Here is a 12,501-nt window from a genome sequence, read left to right on the forward strand (position 1 = left end):
TCCTCCAGAGCCCTCGGCCTCCTGCACAGCTGTCAAATTCCTTTTTTTTTGCATTGGGAAATGGCCATAGCTGTCAACTTCCCCTTTTTTTTGCAATGGGAAACGGCGCTGGAATAAGGGAATTTCCCGCAAAAAAAGGGAAAGTTGACAGCTATGCTCCTCTGTTGTGCACAGTTCCACAGTTCGTCACACGAGCATGACACGCACTGGGCCCTCTCAGTCTTGGGGGCAACCTGGCACCTCTGATGAATATCATCCAAAATTTTTATGGAAACCAAATATCAAGTCTAAAATAGAATATACAGTAGTGTTTTTCTCTAGATGAATGTGACAATCAAATATTAAGTGTCTCGTGGTGATTACTATTCTGTACCACCATATCATAATCATGCCAGTGCACAATGAAAAGACATGAAATACAATTAAAACCAATGCAAATAAATTTCAAAGTGTCTACCAAAAAAAGAAAAAAAAGCTAAATTAATAGGTTAAAGATGTAGGTGGAAGAATTCAGTAGTTAATGCTGCACAGAAAAATGACTGAATAAATTATTTTTAAAAAGTCAGGAAGGCAATCAAACCTGCAAACTGGGATTTTCAAAAACAAAATCTGTGGTATCTGTGATATGTTGGAAGGGTTAACTTCTGAGTCTCCTCAGCTATAATGCTTGAATGTGCCATCAATGCAATAATTAGAGCAGCTTCCCTTGTGAAGTGCTCCCATTGTGTAGTGTCTGGGAACGAGCTTTCATTGTTCACCCTCAGTTTGCATATGTTGCAAATGTTCCCATACAACAGCAGAGGTTGATCAGTCCATGCCTCTCTTGGGAGATTCCCTGTTGTGTATAAATTAATTCTTACTACTCAGTTGCGTACCGCTAGAAAGGTCAGGCATGTTTCCTTGTTTCTAATGAATTAGGAAAACACACAAGCAGATGCGTGGGTTGCATGCTTTGTAGTCCTCAAGATATGTAGAAAAACAGTTTACCTGTGGGGCTTTTGTGGGTGTGCCGATGTCCAATTTCATCATGCAGCAGATGAACTACTTCACTACAGAAGAGCATGTGGTTCCATCAGGATGGCTATTTTTGTAATCCAGATTACAGTGAAAGTAATGTACTTTACATATGTCAATGTTTCTGTCCAATGCAGAAGCTTTGACTTTCACTCCAAGGTCATTATAGAACCTGGCATGTAGAAATCATGCCTGAGAAGTATTAAAAGAAAAAACAACACCATATAGAGGTGCCCCTAAGATTTTGCCAGTTAATCACTGGCCATCCTGCTATTACATTCCTGCTTTTCAGACAGATGGTTCTCTAAAACACAGAGAGTCAGAGGACTTGGAAGTTGGTGGAGGAAAGAGAAATAACTCAAAATCAGGCAGCTAACCTGTTCCAGCATCTTCCCAGTTCCAGGCTGCTGAATGTATTTTTATACCCTCATAAATCTAGTTGCTGTTATTGTAATGTGAATAGTAAAAATCTGCATTTCATAATGTAGGAAGGCTGGTAGCAAGACAGATTGTGTTCTTGTTTCTTTTTATCCTGTGTCTCCAAATGTCTAATTATGTGGCTTCTTTGTCTTGCTGCTGCTTTTGTCTCTGGAATAGGTTGTGTTCTCTTTCAGAGTGCAAAAAGGGCACTATTAGAACAAGTGTGTGTTTTTGGTTGTTGTTGTTTTTTTTTTTAAGTAGAGCAGCTTTTGAAAAACTCCTATGTGGGTTTAGGAAGGCCCAGAAAATACTTCACATTTCGTAACCAATTTCCAGCAGGCCGGACCTAATTTTGTGCCGTATGTAAAACCAGTTGTGCCGTCTGATAGTTATCAGAGTAATTTCTCAGAGTAATTTCTCTCTCCCCTTTTTGTTTTTTAAATAAAAGCTTTGGGTGCGCTACATTTTAAGCAGTATCTCCTAATAGCAGGAGGTAAGCTGGGTTAGCAAGGGAAAATGTGATTGATTTAAATTGCAGCCTGGAAACAGGGGGGGAGGTTCCTGAGAAACAATAGAAGTGAGATTTGCTGCTTCCGCAAGGGAAGTGTGAACTTCAGAATGCCACATTTTTAATTATGGTTTTCCTTTGTCCAGTTCTTTGCTAAACAGCTATAGCTTTGTAGGATTGTGTCTTGGGATAAACAAACGTGGCATGTTTAACTTTGTTATTCTTTGGCAGGTGAAATTGCATAGTAGTCACTTTTTTTTAAATCCCCCGTTATATTATAATCCTTCAGCTTCGGCTTCTTAAGAGAGCAGGACCAGTAAACCTTTGATCCACCCCCCCATCTGCCTGAAAATCAGATATGAATACATTCCATAATGTATGTGTTTTGACATTTCCTGTGTTTTGCTTTTTTGGTTCTGAAAGAGAGCACAGCCTTGAAGCCACACTGCCAATTAAAGCATGTTTGGCTCTGTCCCTGGCCTCTGAAGAATTTATGGCTGTAGCACAATTCTGATCTGAAAATCCATGTAGGGAACCCTGACGACATTTGTGTCACACTTTGGGTGGTAGCATTTATTATTTGTACAAGAACTGCAGCACTCACAACAGTGCCTCTGTTTGTTTATTTGCAAGGTCTCTTGCCCACCCTTCAATATAAGGGCTTGGGGCAGGTTAGAAAGCACACTTTAATCTGGCTAATACGAATTTATTCAACAGACTGATATACCTTCTGTGGAGCTGTTGCTGTCAGAATCACTGAACACAAGGTATAATTGCAAGCATAAGAATGAGACAAAAACAAACAATTCTCAGCCAGCCATGGTTGAAACTAATGTGTGCTAATGCATAAGAGATTGGCATGGTGGCATCTGGGGCTGGGTAACGTCTGCAGTTAACCAAGAGACATGCAGTATTGAGACCATTTTGACATTCATTGGGTTAAGGGGAGGAAAAGGTCACTCTAGGGTTAATGCTTGGCTTATTTGGAACAGCTGTGTTGTGCTAAGGCTTAAAAGGCTATGTTCCCCTGGGAACTTGGAAGAATCCATAGCTAGAAAATGGAAGCAGGTGTATCTCCTTTAGGAATCCATTGGCTTACGGGAGCACAACATACTCAGCGTATTTTGGATTCAACACCTCATAAAAGGACCATAAAAGTTTACAATTGTTTGGCCCAGCGGAAAGATGTTCCTTTTTGTACTGCAGCATCGCTGAGTGTTGGGTGTTCCCCTCTCGCAGAGCTACCGTACAAATCCCAGAGTTCCCTGGGAGGAGAGATTGACTGCTAAGCCACTCTTGAGAACTGGAGCTCTGTGAGGGAAAGAGGGGTCTCCTAAGAACTCTCAGCACCTTTAACAAACTACACTTCCTGGGGTTCTTGCAGGGAAGCCATGACTGTTTAAAGTGGTACGATACTGTACTGGTTTAAATGTATAGTGCAAATGGGGCCTGTGTCCTGATCCTCTGCTTCCAATTCCAATGCTGCCAACTGGAAGAAAATTATTGTTGACCAGAGAGTTCCCATATTCTTTTTGATAATGAAATAATATTTGACATGCATTGATCCTGTTATCTGGAAGCCTGATCATGTGAGCTGTTCCTCAGTATCTTAAGCTGCCTTGACAACAAAGCAACTCGAGTGCTAAGCATTGTTGCTGAATCCTTTGCATAATTGATCATTTATGTACTGAGTTCTTGTACTGAGTAATTCTTGTTTTTTCGCCATTGCCATTTGCTTTGGCTCTTTTGCTTGACAACCTGTTGAAGATTTCAAAAGCAACAGTATAGCCGTCACAGATGACTGGAACATTTGTTTTTAGTAGCCAATTTAAAACCATCCTCTCTGACTTACTCCACTGGATTGGTTAAATGTGTTCCTTTTTTGTTTAGTGTTGGTGAGTCACCCTGTTGCCAATGAAAAAGTATTTGCACTTCATAATTGGTTTTAGTTACTGTTGCCTACAAAAGTTAAGAAACGTTGCTGATTTCTTCCTAGTCAGATTTCAAGACTGGTTTGCAGCTGGGGCATATTTCGGCTTCATTAACTATGAACCCCAAAATCTGGGATGCCCTTGAAACTGGTGCCAAAGTTTTGCAACTGGAAGCTGCAGATTTCCACAATGAACAAGATACATTGATTTCTTCACACACCGTCCAGTGCTTTCTGGAATAAGGTTGCCATACGTCTGGAATTTCCTGGACATAGCTGGAATACTGCAGTCAGAAGCAGTGTCCGGGCAGAAAGCAAAAAAATGTCTGGACGTATGGTAACCCATGTTGGCAGTGTCGTTTTGGGCGGTTTCCCTTTAAAAAAAGCTCAGAAACGTCATTTCTTTTTGTGATTTTGCCCAAAATGCTCAACGACTTTCTTCAGGTTAATGAACATGTAGACCAGAATCTTCAAATGACAATAGATAATCCACTTTAAAGGAGGTAGTTGTGCATCCTCTCTTGAAGAGGACCTCTTTGGACCTAGAAGTGTTAGATAACTATTGCCCAGTGGTGAAGATACCCTTTTTGGGCAAGGTACCTGTGAGAGAGGTGGCCGCCCAGCTTCATGTATGTTTGGAGGAAAGTTGATTATTTGGAAAATTTGGATAACTCTGAATTTCAAAGTACGGCTGTGCTTCAGTTCTCACTGCTTTAGCTCATAACAATTTAGGGTTTGTATATCTGAAGGACCATCTCCATACCTACCAACCTTCTCAGGTGTCCTTGGAGAGGACATTCTCTGTGGTAGTCCCCTCCCTACAGTGATGCATCTCCTTCTTTGGAGGTCTTTAAGCAGAGGCTTGACAGCCATCTGTCAGGAATGCTTTGATTGTGTTTCCTGCTTGGCAGGGGGTTGGACTGGATGGCCCTTGTGGTCTCTTCCAACTCTATGATTCTGTGATCTAAACATATCCACTGTATTCAGCTTTCGCTGTATGCTGAAGACACACCTCTTTGGCATTTAAGGTACCGTACTTTTTCGTGTATAAGACTTGGTTTTTTTTTACTGAAAAATCATGTTTTAAATCGGGGGTCGTCTTATACATGGGTAGTGCCTAGGGGGGGCGTGGGATTGGTTGATGCTGCGAGTCGGAGATGGTCTGCAGCATGTTATTGGTGTCTGTGGCAAGGGGTGGTGTTGATTGGGTGTTTCTGCGGCAATTGGGTGGGCTGCTTCTGACGGCGAGGGGACAGATGTTAGGAGGCTGCTGCAAGGTGCGCGAGTGTTAGCAAAAGCCAGGCAGGTGAGTGATTTTCGGCAACCCCCCCTTAAAAAAAAATCTCAACAACTTTGGGCAATCTTCTGCAAAAAAAAGCTCAACAATTCTAGGCAATCTCCCCACAATTTCTTAATTTGTAGTCCCCCAAAATAGGGGGCGTATTATACATGGGGGCGTGTTATACACGGAAAAGTACAGTATTTTATTTTCTAGAACCCATATCCTTTACTGAATTTATACTGTTCTGTTCCATTTGTCGTTTTTATCATTGCAATGGTTTCATTTGTTTTTATAACAAACCTGGGAACCTGCCCTGGGATCTCATGCTGAAGGGCAGGTAAGAATTTCCTATAAGCTAACTAAGTAAGAGGTGCGATGCTGTACCAACGGCAAGAAAATAAATTCATGCGATGTACCGCATGCCATACATTGCAATATATGAATGCCATGTATTGCATAGCTGCCATTTCCACCACTTTACATATTAGGGCAAATGAGCAGATTCAAAAGAGCAGCTGTGCTGATAGACATAAAATATTCAGGAACGGCAGAGGAACCAATCTTGTTTGTGTCTTCATAAGAGCTCATTAAGCCGAAAATTGTTATCTGCCACTTTATTACAGGCCCCAGAAACTGGGACGAAACCTTAACAGCAGCTTCTCACCTGTGTTTCATCATTCAAAAACAAATCCTTTTGAGAAGGCTTATTTAAAGCCTTCTCTTAAAGTTGCCATCAACAAAATGTGTGGCATATGCCCTGGAGGCAAGTGGTTAGATGTTTGGGTGGTAGCGTGGACCTACTTTGACTAAGCAACCTGCATTAGCCTCATTAAGGAGAGCTTCCTCTTGAGTGTCTCTGTGTTGCATATGTGCAGTGAAACATCTTCCTTGCCGTTAATGAGAGAATCATCCCCTCTGCTGGGTGCATCTATTTCATGTGCCCTGTCATTGCCCTTCATGCAATGCATTGCCCTTTAATTCAGAACTTAGTGGCCCTTGAAATAACTCCTTCAGCTCTTGATGGACATTTTTGCTGAGGCAAAGTAGTCCGTTTGGTTGTGTTTCTTTAATGCATTGCAGTGGTAGCACGATTGTCATATTTCCTAAGCGGGCTGAGCATCAGTAGGGGCCAAGAGGTATAGAAATGAAATTAATAATATAATAGTAGCAATAATGGAAGGACAGATCCTGAAGTTGAGGCTCCAGTACTTTGGACACCTCATGAGAAGAGAAGACTCCCTAGAAAAGACCCTGGTGTTGGGAAAGATGGAGGACACAAGGAGAAGGGGACCACAGAGGACGAGATGGTTGGACAGTGTTCTTGAAGCAACTAGCATGAGTTTGGCCAAACTGCGGGAGGCAGTGAAAGATAGGCATGCCTGGCGTGCTCTGGTCCATGGCGTCACGAAGAGTCGGACACGACTGAACAACAAGTAGTAATAATAAATCTGATCGGGCTGGGTGGGAGGAATGGCGCCTAGACGTTCTGTTGTGGTGACTATGACCTAAGTTTAAGGTGCCTTTTGGCGATTAGCTTATATATCTGAGTTTCTAACACTGATCCTATCTATTCCAATTGAATGTCGCTCATTAAAAACTTTTGCAGGATTAGTTTTTGCAGAGGAATGAGCTAATATCTGTAGCTCTCTTGTTTCCCACCAGCCTTTTCTTAGAATCAACTAGTTCATTGCATTCTCGGGGGGGGGGGGGAGAAACAGGTTAGACCAGGTAAATTAACACCTTGGCATGGATATTCTTTCACAATGACGTAAGCAGAGTTTATTGTAGTAGTAAGAAGGGTTTTTAACAAGGCCATTCTTCTTTCAGCCAGGCCTCCCTTACTTTTATAAAGTTGCTTGCTACGTTTGCATATTTCGTGAGGAGTGTGGTAGCAGACTACATGAATTTAATGTATCCTGCCCTTTGACATGCTTAAACTATGCATGCTTTCTATACTTCCAGGTGTGGAAGATGGTTTTGGTTTCTGTTCCAAAGAACAGCATCGGAACTGCCTCCAAATAAGAGTTATAACTAAATGTATTGTCTTCCGTGGACTCTTCTTCATTGGAGGTTATCAAGCAGAGTTTGGATGGCCATATGCCATGGATGCTTTAGTTGAGATTCCTGCATTGCAGGGGGTTGGACTAGATGAGCAAGCCCAAGTAGTACCCGGTGCGGTTTTTTTTTTGTCACCCCCCCCACATCCGCCCACACACACCATACATGCAAATGAGGTTCGCAAAGCATTGTGGGGGAACGCAAAATGCTCACTGTGACTTGAAGGGGTGTGGGCGGATGGTACCCCAGGTCCAGGTGGACTGAGTAAAGCAAGCACAGCTAATGATTTTGCAATGCTGTGGTGAGTCCTAAGCCCAAAGCCACTGGATTTACTCTGGCTTGTGCTTGAGGCTCCAGGTGGAGGTGCCAAATGTCACCCCTTGAAGATGGCACCTTTGTGTCCCCTGAGAGGGCAATGCCCTGGTGAAATGTGCTATGCTGCTGGGTGGAGCCCTGGCTGGGCAGAGCTGTGCTTCTGTGGCTCTTCCCAGCAGGAGGTGTGTGCTGTGTAAGCCAGCTGCTGCGCTGAGCAACTTATGAGTTGTGGGGTGGCCATGCTGAGAGTCACCCCCCTCCCCTGGAACCCGGGGCGGCCCGCCTCCGCTAGCAACGCCCCTGCCCTTGGGGTCCCTTGCAACTCTACAGTTCTATGATCCTATTACCCTCTGGCGTTTCCCCCCCTCCATTCGTTTCCTGCATTTGTTGCCTACCCTTCTTTCAGATGGGAGCCTAACACCAACTCCCCCCAAAACACATTAAAATCTACATTTTGTATGTGTGTTTTTCTCTCGGACAATTCTGTACCATTCTAAATTTCCACAAGAATTTTTTTTTAATGGTATTATTCAAAAGACCATAACACTTAAAACACAAACACCCCTCAAAACATATATATTTTAAAAAACCGAAGCAGCCAAATGAAGAAAGTTGGCAATGCTACAAGGAACCTCAAAAACTGGCCTAACCAGGAGTATTGTGTGGGTTAATCTTTTGTAAATGTTAATGATTATATGGTGCCTCTTCTGTGTTTGAGACAGACGGCAGGATAAAGGGATCTTAGCAGGTCTGTGTTGCACCTGTTAATTTTTATTTTATTTATTTATTTCTGCTGGTGACTTTCCTGGGCACTCCCAGGAGAAGTATTAAATATCTCATGATTTCTAAAGTGTATTAATGAAGAAAGATTGGTGAACTTCTCCTTGACAACCAAAATGTATTTAAAAAAAAAAGCCACCCTAGTCGGAAATGTTTGGCTGATTGTGGGAGATGCCTCACATCAGTAGGAGGAAAACCCCAGAGGAGGAGAAACTAAAGCTCAGCAAATGAATTAGCGTTAACAGTATTAGTTGTACACAAGATGCACAATAGATTACTTTAAATGGAGATAATTGGTGATGTAGCCTTGTCTCAGATTCTTGAGCGGTGATGATGACTAGTGATGGCATCTGAAACATCTTCCAGAGCTGGTGCCAGTGGTCAGCATAGCTGGTCACTTGTCAAGGCTAGTGCCTCAGCAAGGACCCCACTGCCAGCTTCTGGAGCCCCCTGGCTCTGCTGCCGCCTGGTCAGCTGCTCTCTGAATGTTGTGAGAGAAGCAAGGATGAAGCGCAGTATCCTACATTTAACTTCCTTGCTAACTGGTTATGCACATGGTGGCCAGAGGAAGAGGGTTAGTGGATGAGTAGCAGTAACACCAGCACTCTGGAGTTTTTGTCCAAAGGCCCTCTCAAATCTGAACCCCCGCTTCTCTTTTCATAGGGCCCTGCCCCAAAACGCTTACAATTTATGTTGGAAGAGTTTGATTTTGGAAACCTATACAGTATTGCTTAAAATGTATAGCGCAGCTGGGCCTCTAGTTTTCCCTCAAGGATACATGTGGGCCTTTGAGACTCTGGCAACATGTGCTGAGCAGCTGGATTTAATTTTTTTAGCTGTCTGTAATCTTAAGTGACAAGCTCTTAACACAACCACACTTTATTATCACCAGTTACTACAGAGAAACCACCATGGTGCCATTCGGGAGTGGAATCAAATAAAAATCCAGGGTAATTTAACTGGAGAGCAATATAAACATGAAGAGATACTTGCACACGCTTTAGAGTGAAAAGTTGAGGATAAATCAATAGGATTCTTTCTTTTCTTTTTTTATTATTTCCAGCCAGTGATTAAATTAGTAAAATACGCTGCTGGCAGTAAAAGCTTGCAAGCCTGTGCTTTCACAATTGGATTTCTCTTCGGCGAATAGCAGATATTTGATTAAATGAGGTTTAGTAATAGGACTTGGGAAAGTTAAAAAAAGGTAAATGAAATTTTGGATTTTTAGTTGAGTTCCTTGGTGTATGTTCAGATTTTAATTATGAAAACATATGGCATTGAGAGCTGGACCATCAAGAAGGCTGATCACCGAAGAATTGATGCTTTTGAATTATGGTGCTGGAGGAGACTCTTGAGAGTCCCATGGACTGCAAGAAGATCAAACCTATCCATTCTCAAGGAAATCGGCCCTGAGTGCTCACTAGAAGGACAGATCCTGAAGTTGAGGCTCCAGTACTTTGGCCACCTCATGAGAAGAGAAGACTCCCTGGAAAAGACCCTGATGTTGGGAAAGATGGAGGGCACAAGGAGAAGGGGACGACAGAGGATGAGATGGTTGGACAGTGTTCTTGAAGCGACTAGCATGAGTTTGGCCAAACTGCGGGAGGCAGTGAAAGATAGGCGTGCCTGGCGTGCTCTGGTCCATGGGGTCACAAAGAGTCGGACACGACTGAACGACTGAACAACAACAACAACATGGCATTGACTACTTAACACCGGACTGTATCATAGTGTGCATATCTGGTTGCGGCAACTTAAGAGCTTCTTACCTTGCAGAGTGCTATCCTAAGGTACATTTTTTTTAAGGAACACAGGAGAAGAAATGCACACTGCCGAGACCTTTGTATGTGCCCTGTGTTAATCATCACACTAACTATAATACAGATTTATTTATATGTTTATTTATAACCCGCCATTAACAGGAATGTCCCAGAAAGGTTTACAGCGTATAAAAACACAACACAAAAGACTGCTCCCTCCAAATATGGTAACCCCCAAACAATACCATACAGGGAAGATACCAAAACCAATTTTTCAGTTATAAATTGCCAGAGGTGATACTATGTATGTCTTTGGGAGGAGGGCATTCCACATGTCTGGGGGCCTTCTCTACGAAGCCCCCCCCCCATATGAACCACTGTCCTCTGTCACCCAAATCTCTCAGAGTGGCAGGAAGGGCTTCGCCACTGATTTTAATAAACCTTTAAGGAAAGAGGTCCTCTTTCAATTGTATGGGGCCCAAACCTTTTTAAAAACCGTGCCTTTAAAATATTTGATACCTTTCACATTTAATATCAAGCATTCAGTCCTGTTTTTGTATGCCGCCTTTACAAAGTTAAAACCATGCTTCAGGCGGTTTACAACATATAAAAAAAATTACATAGCTGCAAACATAACAAAAGTAGTCATAAGCAATAAAAAAACCTGCATGATCAAGTTGAACCACTTCCACATAAATCATAAGCTCCGAAATAAATATATAAAGAATAATATCTGGTGATTGTGATTTACACACCCCTTGGAGAACATTTTGAGGAGTTTATCTATTTTCTAAACAAACAAACAAACAAACAGTATTATCAAGAACAACATACTGACCATAACATCATGAATAAATCCATATTAGCTTATGTATAATGATTGAAAGTTGAATTTTCATTTTATTTTTTATGGCATTTATAAGGGGGAAATTGGGCAACTTACCATAAATCGCAGGTTGATAAGGGCAATAAGGACAGTTGTGAACATATGGATTTTTGTGTGTTTGCCTATTAATTACATGTGAATAGCAAAGGACTGCTTGGCATTGTCCTGTGGGTAATCAACAAATGGAATTTACTTTGCTAAGGCATTAGATTACAACAGTCAGCGGATGGTAACCTGTGAATTATTTATTTGGTCCCCTTTTTAAGTCGGTACAAGATTGAAATGTAATTTCATATTAGCTCTGTTCATTCTTTGGATTAAAAGATGAATTCTGAAAGTTAACATAAATACATTGGCGTCTGATCTAAGGCAGGATGAGATTGCCTATCTAGCAATGTGGGGGTGCTTGGTTCTTGATAACTCTGTGGTGATAGTCTGAAGCCAAAATAGAAGTGCATGTTTGTGGGTTTAGGTCAGTGTTGCTTTTCATGCAGGCTCAGTTGCTTCTGAATCCCCAAAGAAGCTTGAAAACATGTAGGACATTTTATCTGCAACAGATGTTCATATAAAACATGCTTGAGGTTTGGTTGGGTGTTTGTAGATTGACTACTAGAATGCTATAAGCAGCCCCAGCAAATGACAGGCGCTACTTCTGATTTGCAAGCAAATATGACTGTGGAGTCTATATTAGCATGCAGAAGTAAGGACAAAAACGAGGGATGACCTTTTGATGATGGGCATGTGGTGGTCGCAGCAGATGGTGTGTGTTTCTAAATTTAAAAATGTGTGTATTAAGAAGCTACAAGCATGAATGTACTGCAGTGGTGGCTACGTACTTTTATGACACGAGGAAACGCCTAGCCATCCTTGGTTCAGGCTCCAAGAATGAAGCCAAATTTGTTAATGAATTAAAAATTCTCTTAAGTGCAGTAGAAAGTTTCCCCTTGATGGTAATCAGGTCCTTTGGGTAACACCTGGCTTGAGAGCAGTACATGTGAAAAGGATCTAGGAGTCTTGGTAGACCACAAACTTGACATGAGTCAACAGTGTGATGCAGCAGCTAAAAAAGCCAATGCAATTCTGGGCTGCATTAATAGGAGTATAGCGTCTAGATCAAGGGAAGTATTAGTACCACTATATTCTGCTCTGGTCAGACCTCACCTGAAATACTGTGTCCAGTTCTGGGCACCACAGTTCAAGAAGGATACTGACAAGCTGGAACGTGTCCAGAAGAGGGCAACCAAAATGGTCAAAGGCCTGGAAACGATGCCTTATGAGGAACGGCTTAGGGAGCTGGGTATGTTTAGCCTGGAGAAGAGAAGGTTAAGGGGGGATATGATAGCCATGTTCAAATATATAAAAGGATGTCATATAGAGGAGGGAGAAAGGTTGTTTTCTGCTGCTCCAGAGAAGCGGACACGGAGCAATGGATTCAAACTACAAGAAAGAAGATTCCACCTAAACATTAGGAAGAACTTCCTGACAGTGAGAGCTGTTCGGCAGTGGAATTTGCTGCCAAGGAGTGTGGTGGAGTCTCCTTCTTTGGAG

General features: G+C 42.2%; 1 protein-coding gene across 1 annotated transcript in view; it reads left to right on the plus strand.

Moving 5' to 3' along the window:
• Window positions 1–12,501, plus strand: part of CCDC88C (coiled-coil domain containing 88C) — a 91,312-nt gene that overhangs the window by 15,012 nt on the left and 63,799 nt on the right. The window lies entirely within an intron of this gene.

This window comes from Lacerta agilis, chromosome 1 (genome assembly GCF_009819535.1).
Source record: "Lacerta agilis isolate rLacAgi1 chromosome 1, rLacAgi1.pri, whole genome shotgun sequence".
NCBI lineage: Eukaryota > Metazoa > Chordata > Lepidosauria > Squamata > Lacertidae > Lacerta > Lacerta agilis.